Below are 19,681 nucleotides of genomic sequence, written 5' to 3'. Positions count from 1 at the left end.
ATGAAGTCACAATGGCTTAGAAGGGTTCAATGTTTCCCCCAGCAGTCAACAAAAACGAAGGGGTGTGTATCTTCCTGACAGGGGGAGTCACTGTCAATGCTTTGTTGCCAGCTCTTGACGTAAGAATTAGGACACATGAGTTTGGGTGAGTTTGCAATTTACCAGATAAATCATTTAACTTCTATGAGCTAATTTCTCACCTATAAATTGGAGCTAATAGTCATATTTATCCCAGAGGTGGTTTTGAAGATTAAATGCATATGAAAATGCTTGCATACTAAGCTCTATAAAACATTAGTCCTTCTTTAGTCATATTACTGTGTAGGGGCATACTTTTTCTGCTCTCATAGCTCTGGCTACTACTTACTGTAACATGCTTTTCTTCATAACCCACTTGGGGAACTGTTCAAAGCCAGCAGCACCGTTCTGGCTTAGGAAGGAATCCGAGCCCAGGTCTAAATGTGGCATTCTGTGTCTAGGCTTCTTCTAAACCTAAGTTTACTTGATCTTAGTCCAAAGTGCACACAGCTACTACCTGCCTGTGCTTTAAAAGAGAAAACTGCAGTAGCAATCAGATCTCCTTTACCCACCCGCTGGAAAGTGGAAGAACAGAATGCTTTAACTGAATGGTACAGATGAACTTCTTTGCAATGCAGAAATAGTCACAGATGTAGAAAACAAACTTATGGTCACCAAGCGGGGAAGGGGAGGGTGGGATGAATTGGGAGATTGGGATTGACACATACACACTACTATATATAAAATAGATAACCAATGAGAACCTACTGTATAGCACAGGGAACTCAATGCTGTGGCAGGAAATCTAAAAAAGAGGAGATGTATGTATGCATACGGCTGATTCACTTTGCGGTACAGCAGAAACTAACACAACATTGTAAAGCAACTAGACTCCAATAAAAATTAATTTTAAAAAAAGAATACTTTGTCATGCCCAGCAATTTTCGAATTAAATTGGAAGCTACTATTTAGATTTTGCTGGTGCAACTCTTTTTTATCAGTCTTAAACTTTAAAAACTCCTTCAAGTCCTTTTTAAAAACCACAGCTCTTTAAGCTAATTTTATATTAAGTTACAAAATAAAACCCAAAGCATATACCATATTTTCACTTTAAATAATATCTTTCACACTTTTAAAATACTGAGCTCCCCAGGCCTTAAGCTAAATCTGAAATGAAAACTTTCAAAAGAAACCAATTCTCTATGGAGGTGGGAGAGGGATGGACTGGGAATTTGGGGTTAGTGGATGCAAACTATTACATATAGAATGGATGGACAAGAAGGTACAGCATAGCTACTGTACAGCACAGGGAACTATATTCAATGTCCTGGGAAAGAATATTTTAAAAATATTGTATATGTGTGTATAACTGAGTCACTGTGCTGTACAGCAGAAATTAACACAACCTTGTAAATTAGCTATACTTCAGTAAAAAAAAAAAGAAAAAAGGAAACCTAATGGCATCAAATCCTTCTCACAGAGTCCTGACATTTTTGCCATGAACCCTTTACCACCTTTTTCCTTCCCTAAAGTGTGTCTTCCAACTTTTCTTCCACAAGGCCCTTTTGCAGGAGAAACCAGGTCCTAGTTTTCTCTTATTTTCTGCCTTTGTCCTGCCTCCAGTTAGGAACTTATTTAGAAAGTCCCAATATGTGGAGTACGTTTGCCAAAGTTCGTAAGTATGTATAGATGTCCCTTACCTCTAAACGGTGGTACCAATTACAGCCTGACGGTTCATTTAGCAGTTAATCATGCTCTGCCTCGTGACACGTTTTCTCTTTTCACTTGAACCATTATTACACTGCTATTTAATTTTACACGAATCTGTCTTTTCTCTAATTGCATTTCAGAACCCTGAAAGACCAGGTCTTTTGGACCCCAGAGCATGCAGCAGAGCCGCTAACAGCGGTGAGGCCTTTGGTACCAGACCCAAGTCTCAAACCCAGCTCTGTTCTTGATCCTCTGTGACTCTTTGTTCCTTGATGAGCCTGTTTCATCACCTGTAAATGGGATGAGAATACTCCCCAGGCGGTTATCAGGATTGAACTGTGTGTTGGCGTGACGGCCGAGCTGCAGCATTGCAGGTGCCGGGGACGACTCCAGGTTCGGGGGCCTGGTACAGACGGCACCCTGCACATGCTGTCACTGAATCCCATGTACTCGATTCTTAAAGTGTAGAGAAGCAAGCCCGGCAGAGGCTCGGTGGCACACTGTGTGAGCTGTTGGCAGGGAAAGAGCTACCTTTGGCTCAAGCTTCAAAGAGCCACGTGGATTTTAATTCTCCTCGGGGACAAGTCAGCTGTTTTGTGAAGCTGTAACATTTATTGTCTCAGTAAATTTCCTTTAAATAATCAGTTCTAATCTCTCTTTTATGTCACATGAGACTGGGGGGGCGGGCAGAGAGGGATGGAGACACTAAGCCACCCGGATCCTCTGACCCGGCAGGTTCTCTTCTCTGGTATGTCCCTGGGGGCTGGTGACACTGGCCTGTTCCACCGAGGAAAGAGGGACCCAGGCTTACAGCCACGTTTGGGCATCTTCAGACATTCGGAATGTGACGACGCTCAAATTCTCAATCCAGTCCTCTGGTTAGCAACTGATTTAGAGCTTCACGGCAGAAAGAGCAGTATGGAGGTTCCCTAAAACACTAAAAATAGAACTGCCATATGATCCAGCAGTCCCACTCCTGGGCCCATATCCGGAGAAAACTCTAATTTGAAAAGATACATGCACCCCAATGTTTATTGCAGCACTATTTACAATAGCCAAGACGTAGAAGCAATCTAAATGTCCACTGACAGATGAATGGATAAAGAAGATGTGGTACATGTATACAGTGGAATATTACTCAGCCATGAAAAAGAATGAAATAACGCCATTTGCAGCAACATGGATGGGCCTAGAGATTATCATACTGGGTGAAGTCAATGAGAGGAAGACAAATACCATATGATATCATTTATATGTGGAACCAAAAAAACTGATACAAATGAACTTATTTACAAAACAGAAACAGACTCACAGACTTAGAGAACAAACTTATGGTTACCAGGGGGGAAAGGAGGGAGGAAGGATAAATGAGGAGTTTGGTGTTAACATATACACACTACCATATATGAAATACATAATCAACAAGGACCTACTGTATAGCACAGGGAACTCTACTCAATATTCTGTAATAACCTACATGGGAAAAAAATCCGAAAAAGAATGAATATACGTATACGTATAACCGAATCACTTTGCTGTACACCTGAAATTAACACAACATTGTAAATCAACTATACTCCAATATAAAATAAAAATTTAAAAAAATAATAACCGGGCTTCCCTGGTGGCGCAGTGGCTGAGTCTGCCTGCCGATGCAGGGGACACGGGTTTGTGCCCCCGTCCGGGAGGATCCCACATGCCGCGGTGCAGCTGGGCCCGTGAGCCATGGCCGCTGAGCCTGCGCGTCCGGAGCCTGTGCTCCGCAATGGGAAGGGCCACGGCAGTGAGAGGCTCGCGTACTGCAAAATAATAATAATAATAACCATAAAAAAAGAACATAATTTGGATGGCACAAAAGAAGGAAAGAGGAATGTAAACCCTGGCGAATGAAAGACCTGAAATTCCAGGTGGGTTTCCAGGAAGTACTGAGGATACTACTTTTTTAAAATTTTTAATTAATTAATTAATTTATCTTTTTAACGTCTTTATTGGCGTATAATTGCTTTACAGTGGTGTGTTAGTTTCTGCTTTATAACAAAGTGAATCAGCTATACGTATACATATACCCCCACATCTCTTCCCTCTTGCATCTCCCTCCCTCCCACCCTCCCTATCCCACCCCTCTAGGTGGGCACAAAGCACTGAGCTGATCTCCCTGTGCTATGCAGCTGCTTCCCACTAGCTATCTATTTTACGTTTGGTAGTGTATATATGTCCATGCCACTCTCACCTTGTCACAGCTTACCCTTCCCCCTTCTGACAGGTACTACTTTAAAGCCCTGAGGATGGTCTTTGTTTAGCTGGAGAAAAGGAAAGAGGGAAGGTATCCTTGAATAATTCTTGAGGGTCGCAGAGCAAGTGACGCTGGGGGGTGGGGGGCAGGCAGAGCTGTTACGCGCTATTAATGTCACATCATTGCAACATATGGAAGAAACGGTAATGTTATTAGTCAGGTGCTAAGAGCAAATTACAGGAAAATAGTAACTGGTTAATAGAATCATAGGATAGTAGAGCTGAAGGCACAGGAAGAGATGACCTGGCCCAGCCCTGTGTCTTCAGGCAAAAGGATGTCTAAACCATCCAGGCAGGTGTTTTTGCATCTCAAAGAGCTCACTAGAGATAGAGAGGCCTTCACGTTTTTTTGGTGGCCCCTATGATTACTTTATCACCCTGAGAGTAAAAAAATCTGCGTCCCTATCTAATCTCAGGCTCAGATGATTAATTTAGATTTGCAGTTCCTTTCCCACAAATAACCGCAGACGGTGCTTGCGTGATGGTGTCGCACCTGCCCCCTCTTATTGCCCTTCTTCTTTGTTACGAGAAGCCGAGAAGCTCATTCACTCAGCAGGTGTTCAAGCATCAAGCTCTGTTGACAGGAGCTGAGGACGCAATGACAACTAAAACAGCATCCGGGCCTCAATCCACGTACAGCCCGGCAGGAGGGCAGCAGACAGGAAGAGAGGTGACGGACGGGTGGCCGGTAACACGGTGGGTGCAATAATGTCTATTACCAACATGTGAGTGTCCCTATCACCTGCTGGAGCTGTAGTCAGTGCTCGGCACGCCATGTCATTCATCCTCAGGCCTCTCCTCCCTCATAAACTCACAATCATAAAACAAGACAGAAGTGCAAACTTTTCCTGCCAGCTGGAACTTTCTTTAGCACACCCTAAGCGCTTCCTGCCGATGGCTTAGAGTGAACTGATGGTCAGTCGTCAAGCTTTATTTGTGAGATGTAAAGGAAGTGCTCCAGGCTGACATTCCTTTTCTCTCTCCTGCGGTTCGGCTTTCAAGACCATTGTGTTTCTGTGGGTTTCAAAAGTCTATTCTGGAAGCCCAAAGCTTTCTTTCTCTTCACATTTCCACAGTAACAATTCTACTTCTCCTGCAGGCAGATGGAATCTTCTGGTTGAAGGGGGAAATGCCATATGTAAGAAAATGAGGAAGAGAAAGGAAGAAAACCACATTGCAACATAGCATCTCTGTTTTCCGGTAGAAATGCACACAGAGCTACTTCCACAGTAACTGAATCCAGGGTTCCAGGCACATCCTCATCCAAAGGTATTTATAATTTGACTGGAGATGAGTCTTCAGTCCACATAATGTAGATTATTTCTAATGGTGGAACTTCAAGCATCAAGGTCGTGGGTACGGCTTTTTACTTTCTAACACTTCTTCTTTGCAGAACCCATCGAGCTAAGGATATTGTCTACGAAGTTGTTCCCTTATAGAAATCAGTTAATTTTCAACGTTCATTACAGCTTCTGTAAAGTGTTCGCAGGCACTTCCTGCCCTCCTACTTCTGACCCCCCGCGTGTCTATACTTCACACACGTGTGATTACAGCCTCTAAGGTAATCACTGTGCTGATGATAGCAATCAGAAAGGTCAGAAAGAGAGTCTCTGATTACACTTAACAGCAAATGCAAAGATGCACTTCTTCCTGCTTGGGTGTATTTAATGCAAATGGCACAGCAATGTAGAGGACAGCTGTCATGACCCATCAGTCAGTCTGTTCCCTGACTAGAAAGTAACCATGGGGGAAAGAAATGCCTCCTATCATGTACTGCTCAGGTTCCTAAGCTGAGGATGTGCCGAAGTTTGAACTAAAAGCATGCATCTGGATCCTGAAGCTCACACTCGGTACAAACGCAACCGCAGGGCGTACTGGTTACCAAGGTGCTGTCTGGAGGACCCCCGTTGTCATGTGCCCCCCCTCAGCCTCCCACCGTGACTCTGGTCAGGTCCTCGCCACCTGCCCTGCCTGAGCCCGCTGTTAAGAAGGCCAGGATGGAAGTGTATTCTTTCAGCTTCCTTGGAAGGACACTCACTGACCTCTCTCACTCTTTGGTCGGCTTTTCTTCCTTTCTGGATGAACGAGGACAATCTGGGAACCCCTGAAGTGACACGATTCAAGACCATTTGGAGCTGTATGTCCGCCGGGGCACCCCAGAGAGGGTGTTGGGGGAACCTGGCTAGGTGGTCTCGCTCTTCCTCCTGAAGCTCAGCTTATGTTTGCACGCACACAGCTCTCTGCTTCTCAGCCCCTTTCTTTTTCCCTGTATGCTTCTCCCCATCTCTCATCCCCTCCCCCAATACCCATAACCTTGTTACAGGATGGAGAGCGTTTGTCTGCTCTCCAGGCAGCAGGAGAAACAGCAGATGTGCTAGAGGGTCAGGGAGGACCCTGTACAGTACACACTACGTGTACTAAGAACACACAGGGAAACTTAATTGTTACCATCGTTATTATTTATCGCAATGTGTCCTAACTATATTGCCTTTGGTGTGGTGACTTAATATTTCAAATGGACAGGCAAGACGTTTAGACCTAAACTATCAGGCCTCTAAGAAGGTTGTGATTTAAAGACGCTATTCACAACCCAAGGGGAAAAAAAAAAAAAAGCAAAAATCCCTTAATTTTCCTTCTGAATGTTCTTGAATTTGTTCTGTCTTCTCTTTGGTGGGAAATGGTGGTGCTGCATACAGAGATCTGCCTGCCCTGAGTGGTACTTCAAGGCTCTCTTAGCTATTCACTCCGATTCTCATTCTCGAGGTCCAAGGAGCCTGAGGTCCTGCAGTCCTGTTGGTGTGAACTGCATTAGGAGGGGGCAGGGATGGGAATAGAGGTAGGGGTGGAGGCAGGGATGGAGATGAGGATGGAGGAAAGAGACAGAGAGGTTGCAGACAGTGCAGGGTGATGGCAAGGGAAGAAGAAAGGGAAGTGAACTCACTGTCTGGAATCAGAACCTACAGCTCCACCGGTCTGTCCCACAGTCCCACTTTGGCCCGGTGATCACCATGCCCACACCAGGCTACAGCCTCTCTCTTGGAGCACAAAAGAAAATGAGGGCGTTAACAGCGAGGCCGGGAGTTAGGAAACAGGAAGCGAGGTGCTCCTGCAGCTGTTGGAGCCTGGAGCCGTCCCTGAAATGTAATCCTGACATCCCCGTGCTGCGGGACAGCACAGTCGAGGTGCTGGTATCTCGGTTGGCAAAGCTCCCACCTTGGCCTCAGGCTCTTGCTCCTGCCCCCCAGGCTCCACACAGTGCCAACTAAATATCGCTCTGCATAGTCATTTATTGGGAAAAAAAATTTTTTTAGAACTGTACCAGCTTTTTGGTTCAGCAACTGGGGCACTTAAGTAAACTGTGAACCTGGCCATCAGGACCTGGCCATCAGGAGATGTGCTAGAAAAAAATATGACGCGGCAAAATCAAAGTTCAAGTCAGCATCACTCACTACAAGGAAAACCACCCACTCAGCAGAAGGCAAGGCAGAGCTGAACTTGACCTGCAGAGCTAAACACTGTGCCTTAGACCAGGTGAACCTCTGATTCATTGGAGATTTAACGATCTCCTTTGCGTCTGGGTAAATCTGAAGTTAAGTGGTTAGCAGAAGGTCTTGGCTTATTAGATTTTTCTTTCCTTACAGGTTAAAAAATTTTTTTTGAATTTCATTTTATTTTTTTTTAATACAGCAGGTTCTTATTAGTTACCTATTTTATATAGATCAGTGTATACATGTCAATCCCCATCTCCCAGTTCATCCCACCACCACCGCCGCCCCCTCCCGCTTTCCTCCTTTGGTGTCCATACGTTTGTTCTCTACATCTCCTTACAGATGAACTTTTTATAAACAGAGATGAGTTACTGGTTTAAATGTGTCCCGCAGCTGGATTTGGAGAAGCACTGTTTTATTAGTCCTAGACTGGAAGAATTAAGTTCCTCTTGTGAGACGGGGGAGGAAGCCAGGTTTCCCAGTGGGTCCGGTGGGATGGTAAGCAGGGCGTGGCTGGCGCAGAGCAGCTCGGAGGCACGGGTCCCAAAGCAGGGCCCGGCAGAGCCTGGGAAGGCAGAACCATTTCTGCAGTGGTTCCCGCTAACAATCTCATTTTGCCCCAGGGAGGTCTAAACTCCCAGAAACAAGTATCAACTGAGCACTTCCTACCAGAGAAACAAAGGGAGACTGTAACAGAGAATAAAAAGAGAGAAAACTTATGCAAATGACAAGGACCACTGAGGTGATGTTTGTCGCAGGAATGGGACAGACTAAAGGAATTCCTGACTTTTTTGAGCATGGGTCACTCTTTTTTTCCCCTGTTGAGTTTAACTTTATTAAATTTATTAAGATACTAATGAATTTTAATTAATAAAGTTAAACTACCTATGTAAATATATATGTATATATATTTAATAAACCACGAATTTGAACATAGCTTTCATGTGACATAATGTCATATGTCACAAGGTGAAATGAACACAAAGAATAATTCTGGAGTTGGCTTCAAACGACCCCTCACTAAAGCCAGAGCCGGGGGGCTGCTAAGGGAACCCTCCGCCACGGCCCAGCGTGGGTCTCTGTCCCCTTGTCCAGCTGGTGCTGTGGCCTTTGCTGACCCTCCTCCTTTTCCCTGTTATTTCACACCAACAGCAAACACTTGGGGGAAACCCCACCTGCAACAATTACTTGAATTGTCTGTTGACTGAGGAAATATATATACTTATATACAGCTGTTATGATATCTTGAATGATTTTCTTGATCACAACGACACATGTTTGAAAGTAGCAGAAAACAGATGGGTGAGACCTAGCACTGATGTGTCTTCATGGCAATAACTGGGGGGCATCAGATTCAAAGACCACTTCACGGTAGTCGGAGCCCAGGGCAGCCACCCGACAGGGTCTGGAGGGCGGACATGCCTGGGGAAGATGGCACTGATAGGGGGGCCTTTGAACTCTGTGGGGCAAGGCCTGCCGAACCTCAGCTCTGCACCGTTGAGGATGCAGCCGACATCCTCACGCTGTCAGCTGGCCAAGCCCCGCACTATCTAGAAGCTGATGCTGCTCTCACTACAGTGGCCTTTGGGAAAGGATGGCTGTTGACCGGCCAAATGCGAGGCAGCTGGCATTCGAGTCTGAGTGACAGGAGGGGCTTCTCCCTCTGGAACTCGGGGGGCTTCCGCGAACCTCTTCCCCAACAGCATCTGCACCCAGTACTATTAAAGCAGGACCCATCCCCCTACCAACACGTTTATAGGTAGCCTCCCAGAAAGGTCTAGTAAAAAGCTCCCAGAATAAAATGTGCTGCTCAAGATAAGACGGAGTGCTTTCCCCGAAAGGAGAGTCACTGATCCCTTGGGCTCACCCTGGGGACCGTCCAGCATCCCTGGTGGCCCCACGTGCTTCTGCCCTAAGCCGGCTGGCAGAAGCTACAGGCTTGGCCCCAAGCGAACTGTCTTCATTTCTCACCTGGAAATTTGAAGCTTGCGCCCGAGTGGCCCGGAGTCTGGGGGCTTTCAGGGCTGAGCCGTGTGCAGCCAGCTTTCTAAGAGGAGGGGCGTGGACTTGAACTTCTAGGGTTCTGTGGGCTACTGCATCTTCCCAAGAACTCCCACTTGGGTTTGTTTGTTTTTTTTCCCTTAAGCTAAGCAGAAGTGGGTTCTGTTATTTGCAACCCAAAGAACTTTAATTATTTAAGTGCTTTGGGGCAGGGAAGTGGACCACCCTCTTTTCGACTGGACGTTAAATCCATGGAAAGATGTAACGATTCTTAAAATTGAATTGTAGGCCACATGTGCGTTAGAAAGTTGTGGGCTGAGACTAACCCGGTGGGAATCTGAATAAACATTACCTCGTCTATGACCCACCTCGTGTTTTCTTGCAGCTGGGTGGGCTTTCTCTTGACCACTCCCAAGTTCCCTAAGACTTTCTTGTTTCTTTCTTGGGCCCAGCAGAAGCTCATCTGAGGGCGTGGCATCCTTAGACTCTGTGACCAAGCTCATCTGGCTTAATGTCACTTTAAAGGGGACACTGCTTCCTCTTTCCTCCCCCACCCAGCAGGGCTGCTTTTAGAAAGAATGAGTAAAAAATAAGTGCTCTAGGGCTTCCCTGGCGGTCCACTGGTTAAGACTCTGCTCTTCCACTGAAGGGGTTGCGAGTTCGATCCCTGGTAGGGGAACTAAGATCCCGCATGCCGTGCAGCGCAGCCAAAAAAGAAAAAGTGCTCTATTTAAAGCACTAATTTTATATTGGTCAATGTGAAAAATAGACATGTTATTCTTGGGACTTCCTTGGTGGCGCAGTGGTTAAGAATCTGCCTGCCAGTGCAGGGGACACGGGTTCGAACTCTGGTCTCGGAAGATCCCACATGCTGCAGAGCAACTAAGCCTGTGTGCCACAACTACTGAGCCTGCGCTCTACAGCCCGTGAGCCGCAACTACTGAGCCACGAGCCACAACTACTGAGCCCACGTGCCACAACTACTGAAGCCCGTGAACCTAGAGCCCGTGCTCCACAACAAGAAGCCACTGCAATGAGAAGCCCGCGCACTGCAACGAAGACCCAATGCAGCCAAAAAAAAAGAAAAGAAAAAGAAATGTTATTCCTACAAAAGGAGTATACATTTGCATATGTAGTATAATTATACCAATATAGTAAAAATGAAACCAGTATTTATGTAAGAAACCTTCGGGGGCGCTAGATGGGAGTGCTGATGGCCACTGGGCAGGGGCAGTGGAGGTACAGGTGGCCCCCCTTGCTGTCATTTTCTCCAGTTTTCCAGATTCTTCCTAATGTGGGGTTATCGCACCTAGAATAATTTTTGACAACTCTGGATGCAGGGGCAATAGATAAATACACCTAGTGCGCTTTAAGATGAAAAAATAGAGAGAGAGAAGGAAGGAGGGAGGGAGGGAGGAAGAAAGAAAAAACATAAAGAAAAAGACAAAGGAAGAAAATAAAAGAGGCAGAAGGAATGAGGGAGAGAGAGAAAGGAGGGCGGGACAAGGGGGAGTTAGACATTCTCAAGTCTTGGCGGACTGTCAGAGAAAAAACCTGATAAAACGGTCTTGCAAAACTTTAAACTTTGACTTTTGGTCTTGGAGTCCTAGGAGATGTTTTTGTGTGTGTTTTTTCAGTTTATTAACGCCTGGGAGATGTTTGTGTCAGCATTTAGAAATGGAATAGAAGCTAATGCATATACTTTTTTCTCCAGTGCAACTGCTTGAAATGCCTAAATGCCTGACACTCCGAAGGATGAAGCAGCAGCTTCTGACCAGCGCCATGTACTGGACAGCACAGATCACACTTATTTGGCAGATAAAGAAATCAGCAGAGAGGTAAGTGGGAAGCTGTCACAGCCAGCATTTCCACGTTCAATCCATTTCATTCCCGCGAGATTCGGGACAGGAAGGAGGGTGCGCGAGTTGGGTACACTAGCGACCTAAGGGCGCTTGCTCCCTGCTCAACCTTTCCTGTAAACCTCTTGAAATACCTAGAAACCAGCCACCCAACGGGGTCACGGGGAAGATGATCCAGGTAGATTAAGCCCCCCAAGCCCACTCCTATTCTCACGCTAACAGTACATTTGCTAGTACTTCACAGTGTTCAGATTTGGTCACATACACGATATTCTCTCCTTCCCGTTTTCCAACAATCACCTGAGGTTGCAAGAGAAAACCTATCCCCAGTTTGTATCTGAGGCCAAAAGATGAGCTCAGGCTCCTGTGTCTTGCAAGTGTCTGTGATGGAAAAGAAGATTTTGACCCTTAGTTTGGCCTCTTTCTGTGACACCGGCTGCCCTTCATCAGAGTCCCTGAGAAGAGCTGAGACCTGGGGAGCTGCCTCAGTATTTTGGGCAAATTACGGGAGCCCCACAGAGCAGGAGGGTCTCACCCAAAACATCCTCTGGGGGCCGTGCAGACCCAGAATCATGAAGGTACAGGACGGAGACTGGTCTGTTGAACCTTCTAGAGAATACCCTGGGTGAGTTCCTCAGCCTCCTTATACACACTTCCCTCTTTGGGAAAGCGAGGATACACTGGCACCTAGCAGGCATCTTGTGCAGATGAAGTGAAGTGATTCATGCACAGTGCTTTGCGGGGACACAGTGACAGCTCAGTGCATCAGCACAGAAGGACGTAAGCCAGAAAGAAAAAAACAAGTGTCATCAATTAATGCATGTATGTGGAACCTAGAAAAATGATACAGATGAACATATTTGCAGTGCAGGAATAGAGACGCAGACGTAGAGATCGGACGTGTGGATGCAGAGGGGGAAGGGGAGGGCGGGATAAACTGGGAGACTAGGATTGACATATACACACTACCATGTGTAAAACAGCGAGTGGGAACCTGCTATAAAGCACAAGGGGCTCATCTCGGTGCTCTGGGATGACCTAGATGGGTGGATGGTGGGGGGATGGGAGGGAGGTCCCAGAGGGAGGGGATATATGTCTACATAGAGCTGATTCACTTGGTTATCCAGCAGAAACTAACACAACATTGTAAAGCAACTATACTCCAATCAAAAAAAAAAAAAAAAAAGGAAAAGAGAGAAAGGTGACAGCTGTGGTGTGATGGTTTCATCCCTGTTTCCACATTCAGAACCAGGAGGTGTGACCTTGGTTTTGAGTTGCTTCAGAACACTCCCGACTCTTTCAGCATTTCCCCACATGCTCCCATCCTCCACGATTCTCTCTTCTCTTCTTCCCACTACAGCGCCGTCAGGAAGATGGAACTGCGTGTCCACCCCTGGAATCTCTCACCTTGCTCTGTGAGCTCTAGGGGAAACAGTGAAGGGACACCCTCACCTGTGGGGCTGTGGAAACACTGACCGGCCTCCTGATGTCCACCGGCATCATGGGAGGGACAGTGTGAAGCCCATGCCCAGTTCAGAGGAATATATTTTGACAAGGTCTTCTAAAAGTAAACTTTCTCTCCCTGTGGAAACATCCCTCCCCCCACCCCACCCTACCTTGGGTCCTACCATCCTCACTACTGTAAAAATTGAGTCGTTATCAAAATAGACGGGAGAAATCTGCCTTCGTTCCAGACTCAGGGGTTATGTCCAGTAATCTTCCCGTCTCCTTTTCCAGGCATCTTGTGAACTAGAACCTCCGTCACGAGCTTTGGGAGTGTGCAGGGTGGACCCAGGAACACCTGAGAATCAAGGATATCATTTGGACCCACAGATTTCCTCCTCACGGACAGCCCTAGTGCGGGAGAAGAAAACCCAAATGACGTAGATCCCACATTCCACAGGGGAAGGTTAGATGCAGTGCAGATGGTAACTGCTTGTCCCGTCTGCTGAATGCAAGCGCACAGCAAGACGGTAGAAGCACCGTCCAGGAGGTGATTCCTGCCTCGTCATCTGGGTGAGCACAGCTCATCCCCACTCCCTGAATCACCATCCTTTGAAGAGCAGCTCCAATGACTGCATCCTCCCCTGTGGATTATTCGGATGGGCAGAGTGGCTGTCAAATACTTCTTTGGCTACTGTGGTTGGTGACAAGAGAGTGTAGTGCCACGAGGGCCCAAGTCTCACCAGAACATCACAAATGTTCAACAAGTACGGTGATCTGTGAAGTGCCATGTGTCTCCATTCTGGTCACAGCTCATATTTTTGTTTCTGTTAAAAATCTGCGTCATAGCAGGAGCGTGGATATTGTATACCTGTACAGCTCTTTTTTTAGCAATTGGAAAACATATTCCGGGTAAAGCATGGCGCCAGCGTAATCACAATCTTGATCTTCACAAAGGCCAAATAAATTAAACAGTCTAGTCCACATTGATAGCCGGAGCCCCCAGCTGGGACTGGCCTTTTAAGCAATGTGCATCCCTAGACGTAAGCTGACTGGGCTACAGGTTTATGGCACGTCTGCCCGTCACAATTACTGGAAAAAGCAACACAAAGACCTTGGCCTCATGTTTGAAGAAGAGCACGTTATTGACAATATGGTGAGAATGTGCTGGACCCAGCTTCAAGCTCAGGCCACTCACCAGCCCTATGACCTTGGGGCTCTGAACCCTGGTTGTGCCATTTGGAAAATAGAAAAAAAATAAATAAATAATAGCTTTTTTCCCTTTATCGCCTGGGTGTTGTGGGGAATAAATGAGAAACCTCTTTGTAACCGTAAACTGCTTTCACAAGTTGAAGATACTATTAATATTTATAGCCTAAACGCTCAGAGATTTTTTATAGTGGCTGCTGTGTGTTTGTTTTATTTCCCTTGGGGTAGCTTTAAAAAATGCGGCCTGCATTTCTGTTATCATGGCATTTAGACCTCTGCTTCATCAAAGTCAGGGGCGAACATTCAAAAACTCTTTTTCTTGATGGAAATAGAAAGTCCCTATGTCTGGAGTGGCAAATCATCACCGGCAAATTCTGGGTTATGATGAACGGCCGTGAAGCACTGCTGATGGCCCAGGCATCATTACCCTTCTACATAAACCCCACTAAGAAAACACTGTGCAACACCCGAAGATGAGGCCGGCTTGCGAGGGGTTACTTTTAGTTGAGATAGTGGAAAAGAAGAGAGTGGAAGACACAGCACCTGAAACTGCCTCCTGCCCGAGAGAAATAGGGGCCACGAGGCTGGCTTTCTGTGTTACACCCACCCTTCCATGCTGCTCAGGAGAGTTGTAAACGTTAAAACCACAAACATGGGGAAGCTCTGAGCTCTCTTCCTTTCATTGAATCAGGCTTTAGTTTGAAAGTCGCACGAGATCTAAGAAATTCTCTTTTTAAAAAATTAAGTTAGTTGCAGAGAGAAGCATTTCAGTGACCTTAAACTTGGACACTGTTGAGTGAAGTCCTCCATAATCTAAATACTGAGGGGAAAATGCCCTGTTCAGTGAGAAATAATGCACTGTAAGTAATAAAACACTTGGACCAGTGACTGATAACAGAGAAAGGAGAAAAATCTCCATGAAGGGGGAGAGTCAGTTCAAAACCACGCTGGTTTGATGTTAAGCTGCTGAGACCAGGCTTGCAAAGCCCTCAGGTCTTTCCGGGGCCTCTGGGGACCAGGCTGGAGTATCAGCCCAGCGGCCCTAAGACAAGGGCTGCCTTGTGTTATGAGGGATCTCAGGAAGGGGCCTGGATAAGATGGACTGAGCAGAAAGACAGCTTCTTATTCCTGGAGGGATTCATGCCAACTTGATTTCCCTCTGGGCTTTAAATAGAAAAATCTCCAGTGTCTTGAGCTCCAGTGCAGAGTTGAGGCACAGCCTCTGATGTGAGGACAAGATCAGGAATCTTCTTGCCAAGGGAGGACTGGATCTCCTTCGGGGAAGACTTCCCTCTTGATCCATTTCCCATGACAGGGACATGGGGATCCTTGTTTAATTTTTTTTTCTGGGTAATATCGCATTAAATCATTTGGTAGCTTTGCCTCAAATATGGCCTTAGCTCCTAGAGCCTAGGGAAAGACAAAGGAAGAGAATTTCAACGTGTTTTAAATACGGTCTTTTGCTTGGAGTGGGTATTCAAAATGGTGATGGGCTGCGTACTTAGGGATACACATGTATAGGGCCTGTGAGACTGTGGGCCAACACGTAATGCCCATCAACGGCCGGGAAACCACTGCACGGGCTTGGTCTGACTTTTCTTTCTTTTTTCGATACGCGGGCCTCTCACTGCTGTGGCCTCTCCCATCGCGGAGCACAGGCTCCGGACGCGCAGGCTCAGCGGCCATGGCTCACGGGCCCGGGCGCTCCGCAGCATGTGGGATCTTCCTGGACCGGGGCACGAACCTGTGTCCCCTGCTTCGGCAGGCGGACTCTCAACCACTGCGCTACCAGGGAAGCCCTTTTTTTTTGACTTTTCCAGTCTCTGTCCACAGCCTCAGTGACTTAGTGGTTGACGTCCTTACAAAGGGCTGTTAGGATAGCTCACAAGTACAATTACTTGTGCCCATTTTCCACAACCTAGATTAACTGCTAGGTCCTTTTATAAACCATAAAGCTCCTTTAAGGTTATTCGGCAAATAGTTCCAGAATACACGTGCTCTAATACCTTGTTTCCTACTGGCGTTTAGCTGTGATGTATGTTAATGAATACAGTGCAATCTTTATACGAAAGTAGTATCAGCTCTTTTCTAGGATGACGTTAGGAACTGGATATTATTTGATGGTAATTAGACAGAGGATGCCTCCTCTTATGAGGTTCTCATGGGAGCTATTCACACACACAGTAACGATAAATAAGAAATAGTGTATTTATTTACTTTTGCAAAAACGTTTAGAGCCTGATCTAAGCGTGATACCACCCATCCCCCCCAACGTGAATAGTTTCACCCAATGGAAACGTTTCCTAGCAATGTGTACAAAGGATTCAGGTAACTTCAGAGATTCTAATCACAGAAATAGTTTAGTACCAGCAGCTGCCAGGGTCCTTAGCTCAGACAGCAAGAAAATATTAAGACAAGCCTCAGGAGAGAATCGTGTGACCAGTGGCTATCTCCCAGCTTCTCTGTATAGTGTGTTACATTCAGGTAGGGGTGCAAAACAAAGAATAAACTATACGGTAAACAGCCGAGGCAGGAGGGTGAAAACCTGGACCCTGGGCTCGTCTTCTTTTGGTCCTCATGGAAGTACTATTCCTTAATATGTGATGCCCACCTTCCTAAGAAGAAGCATGGGGTTTAGGCCAGAGGCCAGTGTGGAGCTTTCACTTCCCCATGACTCCGAAAGCTGAAATCCCACACGCTCCACCTCTGCATAGCGATACGGCACAGAAACGTTCCACGCGTCAGGGAGACACCGATCGGCCAGCTCAGGGAGCCACGCAAAAGGAAAGGAGTGAAGGCCGGTCCCAAGCCGAGCCCTGGGGCCTTAAGTGACCCTTCTTCCTGGGCTTGACTGAATGTCTAAGAGTTACCTTAACCTGCTGAAGACTGGGGTCTGCACCCAGCCCCCGTGCTAAGCCTGCGTCTTTCCCATCTCAGTTAACAGCACCAGTTGCTAGGGCCAAAAATCGATGAGTCACTAAATTCCTCCCTTTTCCTCCCTCCCACCCACAATGTCTGACCCAGCAGCGAGTCCTGTTGCTTTTACCGCCAAAATCTCCTCGGAAGCTGCACACTTCCCGCTGTTTTCACGGCTACGACCTTAGTCCAGCCCTCCCCTGCCTCCTGCAGGGGCCACTGCGACACGGTCCTAGCGACGGCCCTGCTGCATCCCTGCCTCAGCATCACCATCCGGCACCGAAGCCCAAATGCCCATCAGTCCACCTCCCCTCCTGAGCACGATCCCCCAGTGGCTCCCACTGCGTCCGGAATAAAACGCCAACCTCCAGGCCAAGCCACCCCCGGGGCCCCCAGGGCCTGGCAGCTCTCCACTTCCCCCGCTTCCTGCACCCACTCGTGACCACCCCCCACCTACCCCCCACTCTCTCCGGCCTCATCTCCAGCTTTCTGCATAACGGGTTCCCTGTCTTGAACCCTGTCTTTAGGCTAAACTGTTATCTCCTTGGAGAGGCCTTTCCGGACACCTTAAACTGAATAAGCCACCTTCCCACTGCAGCCCCACTACTCTGTTCTGTCTCATCCTTAGCGTTCTTTCATCTAAAACGCTCTCATGTGTTTGTCGATGTCCTTGTCACCCCCTCTGCGATGGCGCCCCACGCCACTTCACGGCCACGTCTCCAGGGACCCAAGCAGTGTCTGTGAAGCGGTGTCTGTAAATCTAGTTCAACGTGTTCTCGATAAACAATGGCTGAATAAGTAAGTGACTTTTAAGTCATCCTCCCCGAAGCAAACGTGGGTCCCACGATGTTCTGCCGTGAGACCAAGTGCTGGGGCATCTCTGCCTCCCGGGAAGAAGCGAGAAGGCGGGTGGCAGAGAGTGAGCATGTCTCCCTCTCCCAGGACACAGAGGTGAGCAGGCACATGGGTCAGGGGCTGCTGAAGACACACAGCCACGCTGCGTGGCCCGTGGGTGGGTGTGACACGAACCCACACAACGGGAATTAGATGCCGATAATGCAACGGGATTCAAAGAGGGCAAGACCGGTGTGAAACACAAGCCCTGGGCTAAGCTTTGCCAAAGAAGGAAGCAGAGACTCTGGAAAGGGACACGAGGAGAAGGGCTTGCAGGCGGAGGAAGGGGCATAAAGGAGAGAAAAGGTGACGGCGGGGGGTGGGGGGAGGTGGACACGCATTGGCTGTGGCCAGATTTTGCCCTGATAAAGCCCCAAAGAGACTGATTAGATTCTGCTAAAACCATGCATTTTAGAATGCTCAAATATTTAGAGTCTAAAAGAATTCAGAGACAGATAAGTGGGATGGAAGGTGATTTATTAAGGCATTCCTTCCCTAAGGCTCTGGTGGTATTTTTCTTGGGAACTGGGTTTCATTTGTTAACTAAATAGTTATTGCCTGCCTCCTTGGTACCAGGCACTGTGCTGGTACCAAGAAGAGATCCCAGTTCCTGTGCCCAGGAGCTTGTAATCTCTCCAAGGAGGTAAACAGTACGTGGATACATTCAAAATAATGATCTAAGTGTAATTTAAAAACTGCGTATTTCAGGCAAATGCTTTGATGCTAGCGATGTGGGAAGATACAGAGAAAGAAGATGCTACTCACAGGATGTATGTGAGGCTGTACCACAGTGTTTTGGAAAGGACAGGGAGGTAAGATACACAGAACAAACTAGTGGTCACCAGTGGGATGGGGGATGGGATGGGGGAGGGAAAAGATAGGAGAGGTGTACAAGCTATTAAGTATAAAATAAATGAGCACCAAGATATGTTGTACAGCACAGGGAATACAGCCAATATTTTATAATAACTATAAATGGAGTATAACCTTTAAAAATTGTAAATCACTATATTGTACACCTGTAACTTACACAATGTTGTCCAGGAACTATACTTCAATTAAAAAAACCAATACAGACATAGAAGGCCCACATGATCAGGAACCACATAACTGGAAAAAAATAAAAGGACAGTGAGGTTGAAACTGAGCAGAACCCTATGGGGCCTTCCTGGGACAGACCCCTCGCCCCACCCCATGTCCTCACCTGCCTCTTGTCAGTAGAAAAACTTTAGCCAAAGAACAAATTTAGTCAGAGAATTGAGAAAATGAAAAAGCAAGGGAAAATAGTCAAACAGACCATATAATAATAGTTTAGCTATTAAACGAAGTCAAGGACCTTTAGTTCCCCTTCAAGGACTAAAGATACTAGTCTGAGCCATATTCTTTGAGCTGTTTTGCAGATACTGAAATCCCTAACAGGTGGAAGAAGTTAACTCCATGATGACCGGAATGTAGCCATGACATAAGATGCTCCATCTTACACAAGTCCAAGAACTGGCCTCAAGGAAATGGGAACAAACCGACCGACCCTGGAGCTGAAGATTAACTGTACTTAAAACAATCAAGATGACGCTGATCAGACCACCGATGACCAATTTCAAGATGACTGTCAGAGCTGACTGTACTGCTCTGCACGTAGCCCTCACCCCGCATGTGCACCCCTGAAACTCCTGTTTAAGAGCTCTTGCCCTTGATCGGCAAGGGGGAGTTGGTTCTTTGGGACGAGTCCACCTTCTCCCCAGGACTGCCGGCTTCCTCAACACAACTACCTTTCCTTTTACCCAAGGAACTCTCAGTACTGGATTCTTGAGCCAAGAGCAGCTGAACCCAAGTTCAGTAACACTGTGCCTG

Source organism: Grampus griseus, assembly GCF_964374135.1.
Source record: "Grampus griseus genome assembly, chromosome: 6".
NCBI classification, from domain to species: domain Eukaryota; kingdom Metazoa; phylum Chordata; class Mammalia; order Artiodactyla; family Delphinidae; genus Grampus; species Grampus griseus.
This window is presented reverse-complemented; position numbering follows the sequence as displayed.